This window comes from Simochromis diagramma, unplaced genomic scaffold (assembly GCF_900408965.1).
Source record: "Simochromis diagramma unplaced genomic scaffold, fSimDia1.1 OVJJ01000603.1, whole genome shotgun sequence".
In the NCBI taxonomy this organism is placed as follows: Eukaryota; Metazoa; Chordata; class Actinopteri; order Cichliformes; family Cichlidae; genus Simochromis; species Simochromis diagramma.
Window position 1 is genome coordinate 14,877,796 of NW_024387414.1, and position 18,943 is coordinate 14,896,738.

At 37.9% G+C, this 18,943-nt stretch overlaps 1 protein-coding gene and 1 long non-coding RNA gene across 2 annotated transcripts in view; one reads left to right on the plus strand and one right to left on the minus strand.

Annotated features, from left to right (window-relative positions):
• The window catches only part of LOC120721224 (CUB and sushi domain-containing protein 1-like), a 412,254-nt gene that overhangs the window by 159,406 nt on the left and 233,905 nt on the right, over window positions 1-18,943 (plus strand).
• On the minus strand, window positions 4,175-12,728 carry LOC120721225. The gene is made up of 3 exons (XR_005693133.1): window positions 12,718-12,728; window positions 9,410-9,417; window positions 4,175-4,760 (listed from the first exon to the last, which is right to left on the minus strand). It is a non-coding gene; the product is annotated as an uncharacterized LOC120721225 (long non-coding RNA).

An 18,943-nucleotide genomic window follows, 5' to 3' on the forward strand; every position in this document is an offset into this window, starting at 1 on the left:
AAAGAGAGAAGCAGTCCGATACACCATTAACCCATATTGACTGAAACACCATAGGAAGCTCTTCACTGTGGGATTGGTTCATATAACGCTGTTGGTACTGACGCCAGCTTTAGTCTGCGACATCGATCGAAGCAGCAATGTCAACTGTCCTGCTGTGTGTGTGTGTGCGTGTGTGGCCATGGCGGTGTAACGCAGAAGTGTTCGTGGGTAATATCACCATCGTCAAATCATGTTGTCAGAGCCAAGAACCCCTGTCTCACACACTCTCCCACACAGACACACACACACACACACACTTTTAGTGAGTGTTGTGATTGTGTAATCAAGTTACCACAACATATTTGAGTCAATATAACATTGCTTGAACTTAGCACCCTTTATCTGGCGTATATGTACTGGTTTTATTTGATGTTTTATTGAGCTTATTTTGAGCTGTTAAAAATGTCAGACCACATACACAGAAAGTTATATGTATGTTTGAAACCTCTGCACAAAATTCACTGCAGGTTGCTGAGTTCAGTTCCACCAACAGAAATTTCAGTCACAGTCCCTTAACTTGTCTGTCAACTACTAATCTGTACACTTTATGTTTTTGCATACATGTAAGCCTTTTAATTAAAGTGTGTTTTCGGCAAATATTCAGCTGGGGTTTTATGGTAGGTTGCTGTCACTAGGTAAAATTGGTTTCAAAGAGGTATACAATGCAGCACCTTGTGATTGCTTTGATAGCTGGCAGATTGCTGCGGTTGCCTGGATTTTGTATAGAAAACAATAACTTGCCTTCAGACACTCACCAGCTGTGTACTAAGCGGTAGGAAAACTGTGTGGACTGGGTTGGAAAGGAGACCATTCACATTTTGAAACGTGCTTGATTCAGTTGTAAGGCATAGCTTTTACATGAAAGACGAATATTCTCTGTTTCCGATTTCAAAGGAGAAATTATTATTAAGCAAGTGAAGAATGGTCACGCAAGCAACTAACTCTGTTTCATTTGTCAATTGATTTTATTTGGAAATCTCTTTATTAGCTAATTCAAATTTCACCAATGGATCCTTAGGTCGGTGTTTTCCCTGGTGTTTATTTGGAAACACCTGCTTTATAATGTAGCTTGGAATTGTTCATTTCTCTGCAGAAATTAGATTTATTCAATAAAATCAACCATATGAAAACTTTATTTTTTTGTGTATGTCTGTCTTGTGTGACAGTTACGTGTCAGAGAAGAAACCAGTGTTTTAGTCTTATAACCAGAAAAGGGCATTGGACAGCTTTTGGCCAAATGGTGTTGAAATTGGTTCAATCTATTTTTCAGGCTTAAAGGACTTGCTGGGATCCATCAAATTATATTGTGTTGGAATCAAGATACTGTTTTTCATTCCTGGCCAATTGGAGTTTGAAGCAGGTGCAGTGATTCAGCGTGGCATTCTAGTGGCACCACTGGTGCCATTGTAAACCTAGCCATATTCCTGGGGGCTGTCCCACTTAGACTGATGTGATGCCTGGCATTAAACACATTATTAATTAATGCAGATTATATGAGGCCACAGCTGCTTTAGTGGTCTTGATTTTCTTGCTAAATATTCTACTAGAAAGGATGTTTTCAAAGTCACACACATACTGTAATAACATATGACATTGAGACTGGCCATAACACAATTTGAGCATTGCTTACCCTATTACTGACCCCATAATTTAATGCTGCATTCACTGAAATTTAAACATTTGGAGATTTATAAAGTATGTGATTCATAATAACATGACTTAAGGCCCCCCATGTTTAGATTTTCTTATCTCATGTTCCACCAGTTACAATTCAGTGCAATTCCAATGCTCTGCAATAGCCGAATGTGAATTGAGGGGCAGAGATAAAAGGTTTCTTTAGCATTTTCATATCTGTTCGCCCCTTTTTATCCTCTCTGTTTCTCTCTCTGATGATAAGCGGAGCTTATAACATCTGTGTTAAAATCTTCGAGACAAAAAGTGCTCGCTTACTGTCATTTTAGCTACGCTCTCTCTCCGACTCTCAGTCATGCTTTCAATTCCTCTCTGGCTTCCGCTGTCTGAGTTTGTAACTCTGGCTCTGTCTCACACCTTAAATCTTTAACACATCAGTGCCATCCAAAGAAAATGGGAAGATTATAATCAAATTCTGGTTGTGGCTTTTAAAATTGTTCCAATGAATATCTATATAAAATTTTGATCACTTGGTAGTCTCTCTCCTACACAAATGGACTCCTTGTCAGATTTATGTTTTTCAAAGTTCCCATTAAGACATAACAGAAATAGATAAGAGATAGTTTTAGATTTTCTTTTCATTCCAACAATGTCATATAAGATGCACTAGCCTTTCTCTTAAAACGGGGAAACTTTGTATGTTTTGTTATAAAAAAAATAAAGACATCAATCATTTAGCTAAAGCCAATTATACTTTAGAGGGTTATAGAGGTCTTCAGCCTAATCTAACTCCTATGTGTGACACCCAGCAAACATCCCAGACAGGCCGACAGGTGCATCACAGGGGGAGGGAAAGAAAGCCCTCAAACATACACATCTCAATACAGGAATATTTCAGACTTACACACTTCTGCCGATAAATTACAGTCTTCAGTTTTCTTCTTTTTACATTCATTTTTGATACATGAGTATATTTGAATGAGGGTTCATTAAAACCTCTAATATAGGTATTTGTAGATCATTGGTCCCATCATAGCAAAAATATTAAATAGGTCTGTCAAATGGTATCATATCTAGAGAAGTAAAGAAGCCAAGAGAAACGAGAACTGTGCTGCCAGGTTAGTTAAAAAATGTTATTTATTTATTTTTCGTCAGCAGCAGACATACATCGATTTAATGTCATTATGAATAATTGATTAATGTTCTGTCTTAGCAAAATACATTTTCATCCACGTGCATTGCTCATTAATCATGCATAAACCCAGTTACTTGTTTATTATGTACACATAGTGAGAACTGAAACAGTCAAGTGCAGCGATTCTGCTATTCTGCTCTTGCTTCTTTTGTTAAACTGTGATATGTTCATTCTCTTGATTCTACTTCACTGACCTTTTGAAGAATAGAGTTTGCAGTGCTATTGTAGTTTATAATATGAATATACAGACAGATACATTAAGGAAACTGTTTGGGGAATGCAGTGCCAAATATAAGTTAGAGCAGCGGTCCCCAACCTTTTTTGCGCCACGGACCGGTTTATGCCCGACAATATTTTCACGGGCCGGCCTTTAAGGCAGCGGTCCCCAACCCCCAGGCCTCGGACCGGTACCGGTCCGTGAGTCGTTTGGTACCGGGCCGGGAGAGTTGAGGCTCAGGTGTGAAATGTATGGTTTTCAGGGTTTTTATCGGTTTTAAGCGTTATTTTGTTATCGTTTTTATCGTTAACTCGGTTTTCCTGGGTCTTTTTACGTGTGTTATGAATAAATCTTCTTTTTTTTCGTACCGGTACTACTTTTATTTACCCCTGGGCCTCGGACCGGTTGGGGACCGCTGAGTTAGAGGACATCAACAGTCTTATTCTTTGTAGGTGAAGACAGTTTATATATGTGCAGTTACTTTAAAAAAAATCAATCAATACCAGCCTTAGTAAAAAAAAGAAAAAGAAACAAAGATTCTGGTAAACAATGTCACTAACCTTATGAGAAACTGCAGAAGTCTGGAGTGTATAATGAGATTCCAAATAGCATATTCTGCTGGAGTTCAGAGAGGTTTCTAGATTCTACATTTCAAAAGTTTCAAATTAAATGCTGCTCTCACCTGAATCTTAACTGGATATCTGGATATTTTTATGCTTTTGGTTTGATTCCCATCATTGTAGCTGACTGTATACACAGAAATTTGGAGCCATTTCATTGATACCACACCATTATAGCTACAGAAGTTGCAATGTTTAAATGCTATCGCTTCATCTTACATATATCTTGCAAGTAAGATAAGATATAAAGTATAAAGTTGTTTTTTGTTTGCTTTTGGGGGTTTTTCATGGCAGATGTTTGTAGGTAAAGTGAAATTAGACTTGCTTTAGAACATCCTATACAAATAATTAACCTTAACCTTTGTTCTAGGGTGGGGGATCCTTCTTATAAGTGTGGCTGTAAAAGTGAGCAATTGGCTGTATCTTTTTGGTTGCCCTGGCAACCTGTCCAGTGTGTAAACCACCTTTATGTGGAATGAGAGCAGACGTAACCTTCACCTGTCCTGCAATTATAAGTTGGTTGAACAGTTAAGAAAACTGATGAATGCAACTTTTTCACAAAATAAAAATATATAAACTAACAGGGAAGAAATTTAAAGCAACGTTACCAACAACCATAGTGCTGTGTATAAAAAAAACCAAATGCTGAAAGTGAAAATAATAACTTGGTGATGGAACATTATTATGTTGCCAGTACAACATAAAACGTAGCACGAATATAACCACCAAGTTTAAAACCAAATCAAACTACACAAAGTAACAGTGCTCATAAAATATAATGCACCCCTGAAGTTTCATTGTCGCTGTAACTTGCGCTTTTTTTTAATAAAACCTTTTTCTGTTTTCTGAACTTTTCTCTCGCTACCTCTGATGCGTGGTCACATTTTTACGATGCAATTCGATTTTACTGTTATTGATACAAGTCCTCTTCACTGTTTTCAGGCAGAGAACATTGAGAGGACAATCCCAGCACTCACTGCAGTTTATTTGGTGATCAGATCAGTCCCTTTAGGCTATACTTGATGACAACTGTCTCATATTCTGTGTGTACTAACATCTTTAAGCCTCTGCATTTAGATATAGTTTGATTTTGTGATTTTTAAAGGACACGGGGCAGAATGTGTAAGGTAATGGCACGTGTGACCTTGACCCATGCTTATCACCCATAAATGAATGAATTCTTATTCCGTGACACAATCAGTGTGTTGAAAAAACAATTAAAAAAATGGCTTGTATACACTTAAAAAAAGGCAAAAAGAAGAGGCATCAAGATGCAAGAGAAGATAGTTGGAAAGAGTAAGGAGGGGAGAAAAGCAGGAGAGTAGACTGGAGAGAAAAGAAGAGCAGACAATCCCTGGAATACCAAACGTTCCTCTGGCTGGGAGAGAAAGCAGGGAAGAGAGGAGGGGTTGCAGTGTGAGGTGGAGAGCACCCACAGAATACCAAAGAGAGAATAAATGCTAGGAGGCTTTTCAAGTCATTTTCACATCAATTCCAAAGTCTTTGCTGGAAGTTAAAAATAGACATGCATACTTAAATTCAGGTACTAGTACCCAGTTTGGCAGAGCACCTTTGGTTGCATTCACGACAGTAGTAAAACATGATTGATAACAAATTGTCTTTGTTTGAAAACAATTTGTTAGTGGATGGATGTAGTGAGAAATACTGTAGTAATGGCACATTAGAGTTTTTATTAAAAAAATTAGGGAAATAGAAAAATGAGGATATGAAAAGATGAGCAAGACGGGGAAATTAGTAACGAAAAGTGAAAAGTAATGGAGAGAAAAGAAGAAAGAGAAAAAAGAGAGAGAACTGACTGTAAGAATCATGCTCGCTCGGCTGAACTCGTACCTTTTCCCAAGATGCATTCTGTTTGAGATGTGCCTAAAAATAGTGCACACACACACACACACACACGCGCACAAACCACTCCCCAGGGTGGACTCACTGTCATGAACACTGAGACATATACTGCAGACAAGATGCAGACACACACATACAGACTGAAGACATCATGTTGTCTCAAGTTAACTAAGTGCCACAAGTTGTTAGCGTTCTGATGGCAAGAGAGGAAGACCAGGGGTTATATAGAAAGACAGAAAGAAAACAGAAAATCACACACATAGCCATCTTGCACGCAAAATTGCTATAATATCAGCAACATTTTCACAAACAAGAGCAATATCTTAAGGTGATTATGTTTACTCCAAAGAAGGTTGCAGCGTAATCACTGCATGGCATTTACATGGGCCATGCTTTGCTTTTATTTTTGTAGCAATCACAGCACAATTACAGTGGTTTGTGCATGGAATTTTTTCAATCAGGGCTGCCACTTACTCTTTTAGCACCTTCCGTTTTTCTCAGTTGTTGTCATTAGTTACAGCAATTCTCCATTTTCTTGAAACCATTTACTTCTCAATTTAAACACTGCGTATTTATACTGTACACTTCTCATTTGTTATATTTGGAACAATGTAACAAATAAAATGAACTTATCACAGTTAGCCTGTGTGGTTAGATGACATTTAGAGCAATGAAGATGATTTTAATTGTAGTCACATGATTGCATATGAAATTGAATTGAATATATTTGTAGAACCCTTCTCATATCTTTTTTTCCCCGTGAACTTATTAACTCTATCGCTTGCGCATCCTGCTCTGTCTTTCTTTCACTCTCCTACATCTTTTTTTTCACAAGGGGCTCTTGAGGTAATCATAACTCTCTTGCTTTATTACAAGTCTTGTATTCATGCTGTCAGTCCAGCGGTTATTTGCTTCTACAAATCATGACTCATCAAATGCATGTACAGTCCAAAGGTAGGTGGGAAGCAGGTTTGTAGGTACACAACATGCTGTATTTGGCACATCTATTTATGACATATGTATATTTTAACCTGATGCGCATGTTGCTAAAGTTCTTGGTGATTATATCTTTTTTCCATCTTTAGGTACCATTTTCACTTCCAGTGGCTGTCAGTAGAGTCAGATTCACCCAAATGCAGTTGCATTACAATATTGTTTCACTCGTCTCATTTTTGAGCTTCAGTGAAGGTGTCTTCTTAAGCCTGCAGTGGGAAACCTTTGATACATTATCGTCTGGAAGTGAAGGTGGTTACATAAACAAGGAAATGAGGAAAAAGTAGTAATACTTGTCCTCATAAGCAATATAAGACATCCTCTGGATGCCATATTTTTTCATATCTCATATTTCTTGAATGATGCCTAAGCTTTTTTTCCCCACTAATACTTCCAGTTGCTGTAGCCTACTCTGTCTCACGCACTTACTACAGCTGCCCCCTCTTCAAGTTAACAAAGCAATCACTCTTCACTATCCTAACATGCTGAAATATATATTTTACATGGTGCTGATAAGCTTATCTATCTATCTGTCTATCTGTCTGTCCATCCGTCCGTCCGTCCGTTCTGTCATTTATATAGATCAAACAAATTAAAAAATAGTTGAATGTTGATTTTAGAAATGAAACAATATACTTTTAAAATTGTACTTTTTTTTTATTTTTTTAAACAGCATTGTTAATAAGTTGCCCTAACCTTGTCTGTTCACATGATCTCAAACTAGAAGATAACTGAAGCGCTGCTGTCAGACAGTTATCATCTTTTTACGCTGTCAACATTCTCACCATTGCACTTTACATCTTGGAGAGTTTTTTCTTTTCTTCTATGTCATGTCAGGCTTGGCTGTTTAATTTGCCATAAAAAATGTTCCTTCTTTGTCACTGTCATCGGGCCTTTTTTATTTTATTTTTTTACACTGCAGCGGATATTAGGGACAGATAATTTTTGAGAAGTTGCCTTAACCCTGTCAATGCAATTTTAAAACCTGACAATCATGTAATGTCACATTTTGACAATATGACACATTGCAACTGTATTCTGGCAGTGGCTTTTATGGTGGCATTTAATGAATTGAGGATATGTTATGTTCAACTCTCTTTTCTTTTGCCATTTTCATCGCATCATTCAGTTCAGTTAAGGACAACACACAGCTTGTAAAACTTTTTTTGTGTAAAAACTCTCTCACGCACACACAGATTCATGCAGGGGATAGTTTCTAAATCGTTACATAAACCACAGTCTCTTAGTACTGCATCAAAAACTAAGCATTTAGACAATGAAGCTTATTTTAATCCCATCTAGGACCTTTATCATGTTCAACTGCCATATATCAGATCCTCTAGACAAATTTTTTATCTAAAAAAAAAATCATAAAATACACAAGAAATAAAATACAAACAACAAATAATCATTAGTGTTTGTCCTGCTTATTCATTAAATTAAAAAAAAAAAAAATATTTACACAAGCTTTTCTGTTAAATTACCAAATAAATCCTGGATCATGGCATTAACACAGATTATAGACAGTATGCTTCTCTTCTCAGAAGAGAAAAAAATGGCAAAACAATGCTTTCACTGCCATCATCCCCTTGTTACATTTGAACAATCCCATTTAGAGCAGCTTTGGACACCCAGCCAGCCTGTCAGCCAGGAGTCACATCCAGCTCTCACTGTGTCCTGTCATTTACCAATCAGAGCTGGAGCCATAACACAGATGGATCTGGCAAAAGCAGCCAGCTTCAGATGGAGTTGGAGATGGAGCAAATTCCTTTTTTTTCTTGGCTCAACAAACTATATAAGTAGTATTACGAATCCAGTGCCAAATTTCTGTGCGTACAGTTATAGAGCAGTATTGACCTTTAACCTTTTGAAACTGGGCCACTGGTCACCCTTCTGAACACCTTCTAAAACAGTGTTACTTAAGTCCTATTTTCCTTCTTTGGTAGTTACAGGTTCAGGTATTCTTTAAATACCCATGTCTCTGTGGAAATATTGTCTAATGCTCCTCGGTAATCTACACCTTTGTCACTGTCGTGTTTTAAGCGATTAATTCTTAAGCTCGGTTTTAATTTTGCTGTGTGTTTAACCAGATGTGCACAGTAAAAATTTGGCATGTCACCAAACGAGTTTAAAAGTGTTTATAATTTCCTGCCACTTACATCCTTGGCTCCCATTTTCACTGCTGTGTACACTGTTGAGTATTTTCACTGTTGTAGAGTGGCAGCTCTCCTGCCAGCAAGGTTATCTGATTACCTTAATAGAATTCACCACGGTGAAATTTGAACTCTGCTGCATCTTCTTCCTGGCCAGAATGCACTTAGAAGGCACCGGGGGTGTGACGCTCTGAATAAATGAAGAGGATCTCTGATAGCACTCTCTCAGAATGTACTCAGTGTTTGAAAACACATTTTAGAAGTTAGAACTGGAACGCTGCATATCGAGGTGCGGATTTCTGCGATTCTTTTGTTTCATAAAGACTTTGCCTGACCTTTCTTTTCTGCATCACTGTCCAGTAACATAAAGAGTTCTTCTCATCAGCAGTGCTATTTATCTGTATTTTGAAATAAAGTGTTGAACAACGTGGCACGCACGTCAATTTCGATTCAAATTCCGTAAAAAATTCTTTTCTAAAGATGAAGCAACAGTGAAGAAACAAATGCTTTCTCCACGTCTTTTTTCCTACGTTTCTGCCTTTTTTTCTAATTCTTCTGTCCTTCATCTTGCCTTGAGGGTCATTGCTAGTGAGACACATTAACAAGGCTGACTGCATGGATGCCTCACTTATTGATCAAAACACATTCACGCACAAGTATTTCTCCTTCACTCTCTTGACTGGTGTGTCTTTCTTACTCTGTCTCCTTGTTTCAATCCAGAGCTGTTTCATTATGCAGACAGTCCAGAAGACAGTGCTGACAGCACCAATAAAGGGTACACTAAACCACCTAAAGGTGACAGATGGCTGAAAGAGGCCGTACACGATTTCTTTTGACCTACTTGCGCTTACTCGCATTAACGGTGTTGCTGTTGTATACATGAGACGTTTCATTCGTACATTTCACACATGCCTGACAGTACAAATAGGATTTTACTGTTAACAATACAGTCCTCTATACAGACTACATAAGGGCTCACATTAAAAACACAATCTTTATGTTGACCAGTGAATTATATCTCCTCCAGAGACCTAGATTATTCATTATGTCCTCTGTAGTGGACAAAATATTTTTAAAGTGAAAGATGATAAAAGAGGATCTTTTATGATTTTTGCAGGATTAACATGCTAGATAAAGACATAACAAAATGACTGCCTAAACACTATGCAAGTGGAAAGTTATGTTATTTAAATGTGCAATGATTTCACACTGAATTAAAACTTGAAATATCAGATAGTGTTTTTACTTCTATTTTTTTCAGATCTATTGTTTCAGACTTTCTTTCTATAAACTACAATTGACAGTATATATAATAAGTATTTGTCAAACTTTTTAAATTAGAATTTTCTGTCTGAAGTTCATAAAAAATATTGACAATTTCAATACTGACAATTTCAAGATAACAGTAAAACTGGTCATCATATGCTTTTTATCAGACAATTATTTCTTGTCTGTGTTACCGTGTAATTACACCTCTAAAGTTCAATGTTACAGTGTTGTGTTACAGTGTTGTGTTGAGCTTCGTTTTATTCTTTGTGCTGAGCTGAGTGTTAAAAAAAAACCTATACAAGAACCGATTAACAGGTTTTTTTTTTTTTTAACTCTCTAAGGTCTAAGTTGTCATTTGTGACATTAGACATTAGAGGGTAGGGTTATGGTAGAATTAGAGTTACCACTTGTGACAGGGGTGTCAAACATAAGCCCTGGAGGCCAGAATCGGCCGGGCGAAGACTCTAATCCGACTCGACGGAAAACTTTGGAAAACATGAAGGAGGGCATACATTTTTAACTTTTGAATATATATCACTGTATCTTTAAAAGTTTTACAGTTTTACAAAGTTTTACAATCTTTATCAGTAAAGATTGTCCACAGGTCATTCATGCTACACCCAAGTAATTAGTAATAGATAAGATTAAAAAAAATTAATTAAGGAAAAGTTCCTGTTTTTTCTTTGTTTTGTTTCTGTTTTATGTTGTTTTGTTTTGTAACATGCAATTTTACAGGTTTATTCCTGACATTGTAAGGACTTGCAATTATTTATTTTTTTTACAATTTAAGAATTTTTGTCAAGATATCTCCGGGATTAAATGAATAGTTCAACTTCACTGACAGAAGGAGTAGTTTTTCTGGCCTGGCCCATTTAAGGTCAAAGTGGGCTGTATGATTTATAATGTAAAATAAGTTTGACAGCTCTGATGTATGATGATTGAGACCACAGAGGGTTCAAATATTACTGACACAGTAAAAGACAGAAAATGTATGAACAAACTAAGCTCAAATGTTTGCTGATACTGAAGAAACAACAGATGGATGCACTGGCAGATTACTGGCTACAGCTTTAGCATTAGCATTATTGGGCATAATGCTGATGCTATATACACATATTACATATTCTGTTACATATTCCATTTTGATCCAGAGAAGAGTTCACATCCCGGGGTGGTGAACTCTTCTTGCGTGTTTACACAGCAAGAAGAACAATCAGACTTCTTGCAATCTGCATCACTGCAATGTGCTGCAAAGTGGGCATACCTCAGCTATACCTGAGGCTGATTGATTGGTTGAGAAGCAATCGCTTTCAATCACTGATCAGCTGATCAATCATTAAATATGTAGCTTTCGTTATAAGAGCAGGTGTGCTGACAGATTAGCTGTATTTTTTTCAAATCATAGGTGTTTTTGAAAAGGTGTAGCGACATACTGTAGTGGTTTACAAATTTGCCTAACAAGTAAAAGATCCCTGGTTTAATCCTGGGAGGAGACACAAATCCCTTTGGTGTTGTGTCGGGAAGAGCATCTGGTGAAAAAATCTGTCAAATCAAATATGTGGAGCATCCCTTTGTGGATACATGAGCAGCTGAAAGTAGCTTCTATAGGTTTCTTAGTAATGGGTGATGATTTCATGGTTCTCTAACCAAGACAACCCCCCTCTATGCTTTCTCTTACTCCATCTATTTCTATCTACTATGTTACTGCTGACACTGTTTTGTGGTTCTTCCATGCATGGCCTCCCTATGAAACAATTCCTTAGATAAAACACACACAAGCACGGTGTCTGTGAGTCTGGTCACCAGTTCTGCTTCATCCCGTTTGAGATACAGGTCACTTCCTGCCCACCCAAATGCCACTTCCTCTCAGCACCAGTGACTCATAGACACAAGCAAACACATACACTCACTCACACAGTTGTCTTGCCGTGGGCTGCAATGAGCATATCAGCAGTCAAATTCCCTCCGCAACTGAAGTGCAACAAAATCACTGACCACAACAGACACAAACACATTCACACACAGTTTACTAGCACTGTCCTGCTGGTTAAGTTGTAGAGTTGTGTCCTCTTTTGACAGCTTTCACTTTGAGAATTGAATTCAGAGAAGGATTATTCAGCTTCAGCTGTGGGTGGAATTTTTAGTGCGTGTGTGTGTGTGTCTTTCCATGTGTCTATGCATGTTGTAACTAAACAGACTGCCAGCAGCTGCCTGATTGTTTTCTGCCTGCACATGAAATAAAATTATTTTCAGCCAGTCAGCAAAAGTGATATATCTTAAAAGCTCAAAATGCTTTTTAAGAGTAATATGGAAAGCTTTCACTCTTATTCCTTGAAATCTAAACATACAAGTCTCTTCTGTGTTTCACAGTGAGCTGAAATCATCTCCCTGCATCATAAAAATAATGTTGAAAAAATTGCTTTGAATTGAAAAATTATGTGAAAGCTGGAGCTCTGATTATTTCATGTGCTTCCAGTGACTTGGCACTATATTTTCGTTGCTGATCAAATAGAGTATAGGCAAGCTGCCATTGTTTCTGTCTAGTTGCTGGTAGACTTTTCGAAGGTTCAATCAGGGACTTTAAGTGAAACATAACACATTTTAGACACAAGTAATTGTGCTGATCCTGGTAAACTAACACTGTCTGTTCACATTACATACAGGCAAGATTAATGACATTTGTTAGCTAGCTAACACTTAAAATGGCTGCCTCTCCCCTAACAGGACCACGAGGACCTGACTGATTGCTGGCTGATAGATGAGCATGATAATATCCCCTGCCTGTGACATAACACAGATTGATCTGGCAAAAGCAGCCAGCTTCAGACTGAGTTGGAGATTCCAGCAAATTCCTCTTTTTTTTTCTTGGCTCAACAAACTTAGTAGCAATGCTCCTAAACAGCATTTAGGAAAACTAGTGGTAATATCTTGTGGATCCACCAGGGGGAGCAGCATGGTGGCACATCCATTTACAAGCTTGCTACACTATATTTTTATACCTTTAAATTTGTTCAGCGATTCTACATTACTGGCAGAATCATAACTAGATATATGTTTGCAGAAAATAAAATACGGGTTGTGCACACTGAACAAGCCCGACAGAAAGTGATGCCTGCATTCGACCAGTATTACTGACTTGCTGAAACAACAAAAACTGAATATCAAGTAGGAAAGCCTTAAATTTATAGAATTCACATAGTAGTATATAGTGCATTTTTGTAAGTCTTCTAATGTCCCATTTTTGAAAAGGCACCATGAGGTGGCTTCTGTTTGCCCCATCTAAAGACATCATCCCAAGCCCATAAAACTCAGCACAAACAGCTTATAAATTACACACCCAAACACATCTATCAAGATAACACTGGTCTAATACACCTAAATTTTTATGGTTGAAAGATTAAACCCTGTTAAAACATTGCCCTCTCAGGTCTGAGGATAGAACTGAAAATAATTTTAAAAAGCAGCCAATGTCCAAAGAGCAACTTTGAAATACATTGATCAAGGCTATAGAGCACTTAAAAAAAATAAAAACTATTTTAAAGTTATGCAAAATATAGAGAAATTATAGGTTGCCCAAGACTTTTGCACATTTTAAATGAAGAATATGCTCATATTTCAAACAGAGGTCTGAAGAAGTAACAACCAAGCAAATAGGCTAAATGAAAAATTAAGTTCTACCAGTCTCAGAAATACCCTCCACATCTGGTTTGGGATCTATAAGGAAACTTGTGTGCTAGAATATTATTTTTCTTTATTTAATTTTCTTCTAAATTGTATCTACTTATTAGATTAGATTGAAATGGATGAATGAAAAACTGTTTACTGAAAATAGTTTTGGTGATTTGCAGTGGAAAATGTCTGAGTGCTCAAACTGACTGTAAATGTCTCGATGCATGCTCAATCATCCTGGTAAGTTAATCCCAACAGGTTGATTCTGTTCATCTCGACGTAACATTTTCAATGGGAGAAACATTTCGTCTGTCATCCAAGTGACTTCGTCAGTGTCAGCTGGCAGCTGGTTTCCCCGACCTTATAAACATATATTTGGACAATGACTGAAACTAGCACCACTGAATAAACAATGAGGTCAGTTCCATGATCATTAATATGCAAACTGTCATGACCATTGATCAACAATCACTGATCAAAGCCTATTGATCAAAGACCACTGATCACAGATCAATGACCATGAGTACCATTCACAGAGAGTTGGGGAACGGCTGCAATCACAGCATTGTAAGATGGTGAAAGATGTACCCTTAGGCCCCCTCCTCGATTCAGAGATGGTCTTTCCCTTCTCACGTAAATGGCCTCCTTGACTCCTTGGTTTGAGCGGGGAGTCAAGCAACTGACCTCACAGCCCATTGTTCATTCAGTGGGCTAATTTCAGTCACAAATTCATTTTATTTATGTAGTGCCAAATCAATGTGTTTGATATTATAAAGACCCTTCAATAATACTGAGGAAAATCATATATAGCCTTCTATCCAAGTCGAGGTTTTTTTGTTTTTTTTAAGAAAATGCCATTTCTTGATGACTTGATGCAACTGAGTGAAAAGAGCATGTTTATAGTGGAAAGTAGATACGCTCCAAGGACAGAAGGGGTGACTCCCAGCGGCTAACTGCTAGCTGACAACTAACAGTTAGCCAGCTGACCTCTGGCTGAAAGCGGCAATTTTAAGTGGCTGTATCTGTACCATTTACAACAACTGTTTAATACTAAGTGTTTTGTAACAGGAGCTTCCATGGCTTTTCCAAGTTACTCATAAAGACTGATGTGTCAGTCAATAAGATGCTTCACCACATTTGTGCTACTGTTGAAATAACCAGGTGTTAATGGGAGGGGAGGGTTAGTTCCAAGTATCCATTTTTTGACAACCTTTGAACTTTTACAGCCTTATGTTCCTAGCAGGTCTCTTAGGTCATGTGACCAGGGTCTACTTGTCATTCATCATACTAAGCTGAGACCTAAGGGAGACAGAGCTTTTGCCACTGTGGCTCCCAGACTGTGGAACTCTCTCCCACTGAGCATAAGATCTCTGGACTCAGTAGTTTCTTTCAAAAAACAACTAAAAACACATCTTTTTAGAATTGCATTTTGTTAACTGTTGTCTGTTTTGTTTTATGCTTTGTTATCCTTGTGTGAAGCACATTGTGATCTTTTATCTAGAAAGGTGCTCTATAAATAAAGTTTTACTTACTTACTTACTTACTTGTCACTACATACACAGCCTGTGTTACCTACAGTACTGGGGGGCCAACAAATACTGTTATGTCTTTAGAACTTTGGTATCAAGCGCACCGGTTCATCTGACATCCCTACAGTAAACTTGAGTGTAACAGCACAGCACATGTTCAGCTTAATTTCCTTTTACTGAAGCCCTTGTTTCTACTCAGAGATTTTGCCTTAATGGGGTTCAGAAAACCCTCTTAATGAAACCCTTGGTTTTAGTTTGTAATACTCCCCTGGTGTGTGATTTTTTTTTTTTAGACTATATCAGCATTGTAGGTTCTGGGGTGCCATCTCTGCCCATTACACAAACACTAATTCAGCTTTGCTAATACCTATGTTGGTGGTTTAAAGGTCCGATAACCAAGATCCCCCATTTGTTCCACGGAATGGTGAGTTGGAACAACCACACAATGTTCCCACCTTGAACAGGCTGTATAAAAGTGGCTTGTGAGACTTCTTTGGAGAGGCAGACAGAGAGCAGGTGGGGATGGTGGATTATGAGAAATGACAATATTAGAGCAGGGATAGACTTGGAAAATTAGATTGCAAAAAAAGTCTTGAAACTTAATATCCAATGTGATAAGTCCCCAGTAGAGAAAAGGAACAGATTCAACATGTCACTGTCTCCCACACAGATGAATACCTGGCAGCCTGCTATGACATACAGTAAATGGCTGCTAGCATTACTAATGACTCAGGTAGCTTCAGCATGGCAGAGCAGTCCTGAGAATTTGTCCAGAACTTACTCTGGAAATTTGATAAGCTTAACTATGAGGCCTTCCACCATGACACTGTCTCTATTTTAACCAATACTCACAAGTCTAATATTTTAACTACACAACTCTGTGAAAAAAAGGGCAGGTGAATTCTGAGACCAAGAGACCAAGAGGGTTAGAGAGAGTCAAAAGCAAAGATTTTGACCTGCACTTAATGATGAGATCATCACTAATGACACAGTGTGTAAATGGTACTTATGTAGTGCTTTTCTACAATAACTGAGCACTCAGACTGCTTTTTACTACAAGCCTCAGTCACCCAGTCAGACACACATTCATGCAAGCACTTTTTTCTATACCTGGGCACTTTGTCTAACATTTGCACACAGACAGATGTATCAGGGGCAACTCAGGGATCAATGTCTTGCCAAAGGATACATCAACATGCCGAGTGGGGGATTCAAGCCATCAACCTTCCAGTTGATAGACAACCCACTCTACTGCCTGACCTCCTGAGTCACAGCCTCCTGTTTGAAGAAAACTTTGCTAAAAAAATACGATGACAACCTGGTGTGTACATTTTTTTTCACTGTTCACCAAGTCACAATATCCCTTAAGAGGAAGTGCTGAATCCATGATGACCAAACTTATTACATATTCAGGGAGAGTGTTAATATTAATGGACACACTGCTGTCAGCTTTTTAATATTCAAAGAGTCAGAGAATGAAGTGCGATAGAGGTCAAGCACTGTGCATAAAAAAGATCAATCAAAGTAAGGCTGTAGTCTATTTTTGCACTTTATTTCAAATGTCTATTTTTCATCTATTTATTATCACACTTTACATTTTGGGGCATTTATACATATATTTGTTAATACACATACACAGACCACTCAAGGAAATGTTTGTAAGGTATTGGGGAAAGTAGTGTTAAGCTCATGCCAGAAGATGCAGTGAGGAAAATACTGTGAGTTGTAAGTTTGTATTTATAGTACTTTTATAACTTACCAAATAAGTTTAGATGTATTACACAATAGAGCAGAGATGACACTGACAAAATTAATGAATTAATCCATAATCATAAATATAAACTCACCAGCCGTTTCATTAGGTACACCTATTCCACATGCCAATAATCCAAATATCTAATCAGCCAATAACGTTGCAGCAGTGCATTCAGGCATTTAGGCATTTCAAACCGAGCATCGGAATAAACTGATCTGATAAGTCAAATGGTAGGAGCAGAATTTGGCATAAACAACGTAAAAACCCAAGTCCATCCTGTCTTGTATCAAGAGATCATGGTGGTGGTGTCATGTTATGGGGGATAAATTCTCAGACCCCTTAGCACCAGCTGAACATTGCTTAAACAGCACAGCCTACCTGTGTATTTTTGCTGACCATTTCCATCTCTCTATGATAACAATGCACCCATGTTCTGATGGCAGCCTCCAGCATGATAATGTCCCATGTCACTGTTACATCCCCCAGGAGGATGTCTCTTCTCCCTACTAGCTCTTTGTTTTGTCTAGGTTCCACCTCCTCTGTCCTGATTGGATGCTGCTCAGAGTCCAGCTAATTGTTAATCAGCGGAGCACTACTTAAGGCCTGTGGAGCTGTGTTTCTGGGCCCTCTGGCCATTTTGGTTGCCATGCCTGAACAGGCTTGCATGCCTTTGTGACTTGTATATGCATTTTTGTTTTCATGTTCAGACTGCTTGTAGGGGAGAGCTGCCTTTTGTTTTGACACCCTGTTTTCTCCTGTTTATGTGTTGTTAGGTAGGTTATGGTTATATTGTATATTTTGTTTTCTTTGGAGTTAGGTCAGTTTATCTTATTTTCACATCAGGGATGTTTTGTTTGTTATGTTGGCCTTGGCTCTCCCTGAAGTTATACCTCAGTCTGAACCCAGATTTCATCACTAGCATTAAATAAACCTTTTTAAAACTACCATCTTGGCTCCTCCTTCACTATCCACCTTTATGTTCGTCCCTTCAAACCCCCTAGACTAGCCAGGGGACGTAACAGTCACAAACCTCAAATCATGTGGTTTCAAACTGGTATCTTGAACATGCCAATGAGTTCCCTGCACCCACAGTCATCAGATGTCCACCCAATAGAGCACCCTTGAGATGTGGTGGAACATCATGGATATGGAGAAACTGAGCAATTCCATCATATCTATATTAATGCTATCTCAGGAATACTTCCATACACTTTTTTTTGCATCTATGCCATGAAAAATTAATTGGACCAACTAAGCACCATGAAAGTGTAAATAAAGAAGTGGCTGGTAAATGCCTGTGAGGATGTGGTTTATATCAACTCTATCTGGATTTTTCTAAGGTACGTGACACATGAAGTGACAAATGTTCGAATGGATACACTGAGTGACATCAGTGAAACTATAAAAAAGTAGAGGGTTGCTGATGGAAATTACGTAATTTATTATTTCATTTTGATCTATACATTAACTGTCTCTTTTCTGCTCAAAGCAAACAAAAAAAATCATAGCTTATTACTTACTTTTTTTTCGTTTGTTGGTACCACCCATTCCTGTCATTGTCCATTCAGCTGTTTAGAATGTTTAAGTTCAATTTAATGCCTTCAGCTCTGAGTGACACATACTTTGACACTTAGCGTGATTTACACTAAGTGTCTGCTCAGTGCCTAGTCTGGCTTTTCATTTCCAGTATTGATCTTTGCACTTACATGTTATGAACTATTTAAAAGCTTTTTTTATAAAATGACAAGATTTTCCTCTTCTGCTTGAATCCTGCAGAGCTGCAGTGTTGTGTTTCTGCGTCATCTGAAGCTCTGAAAGCCAGAGGACCAGTATAAATTTGCTAAATTAGCATTATTTTTTTCGCTAGTGTCAACAGCCACTCAAAAGTCATTCATGACTCACGGCCTTTTACATACATGTATTCCCATTTACGTGTTTCTGTTAAAGGTTTGATATGTAATTAGAGTAATTGTGGTCTCTGAAATTACCTCTTTCAACGAAGACCTCT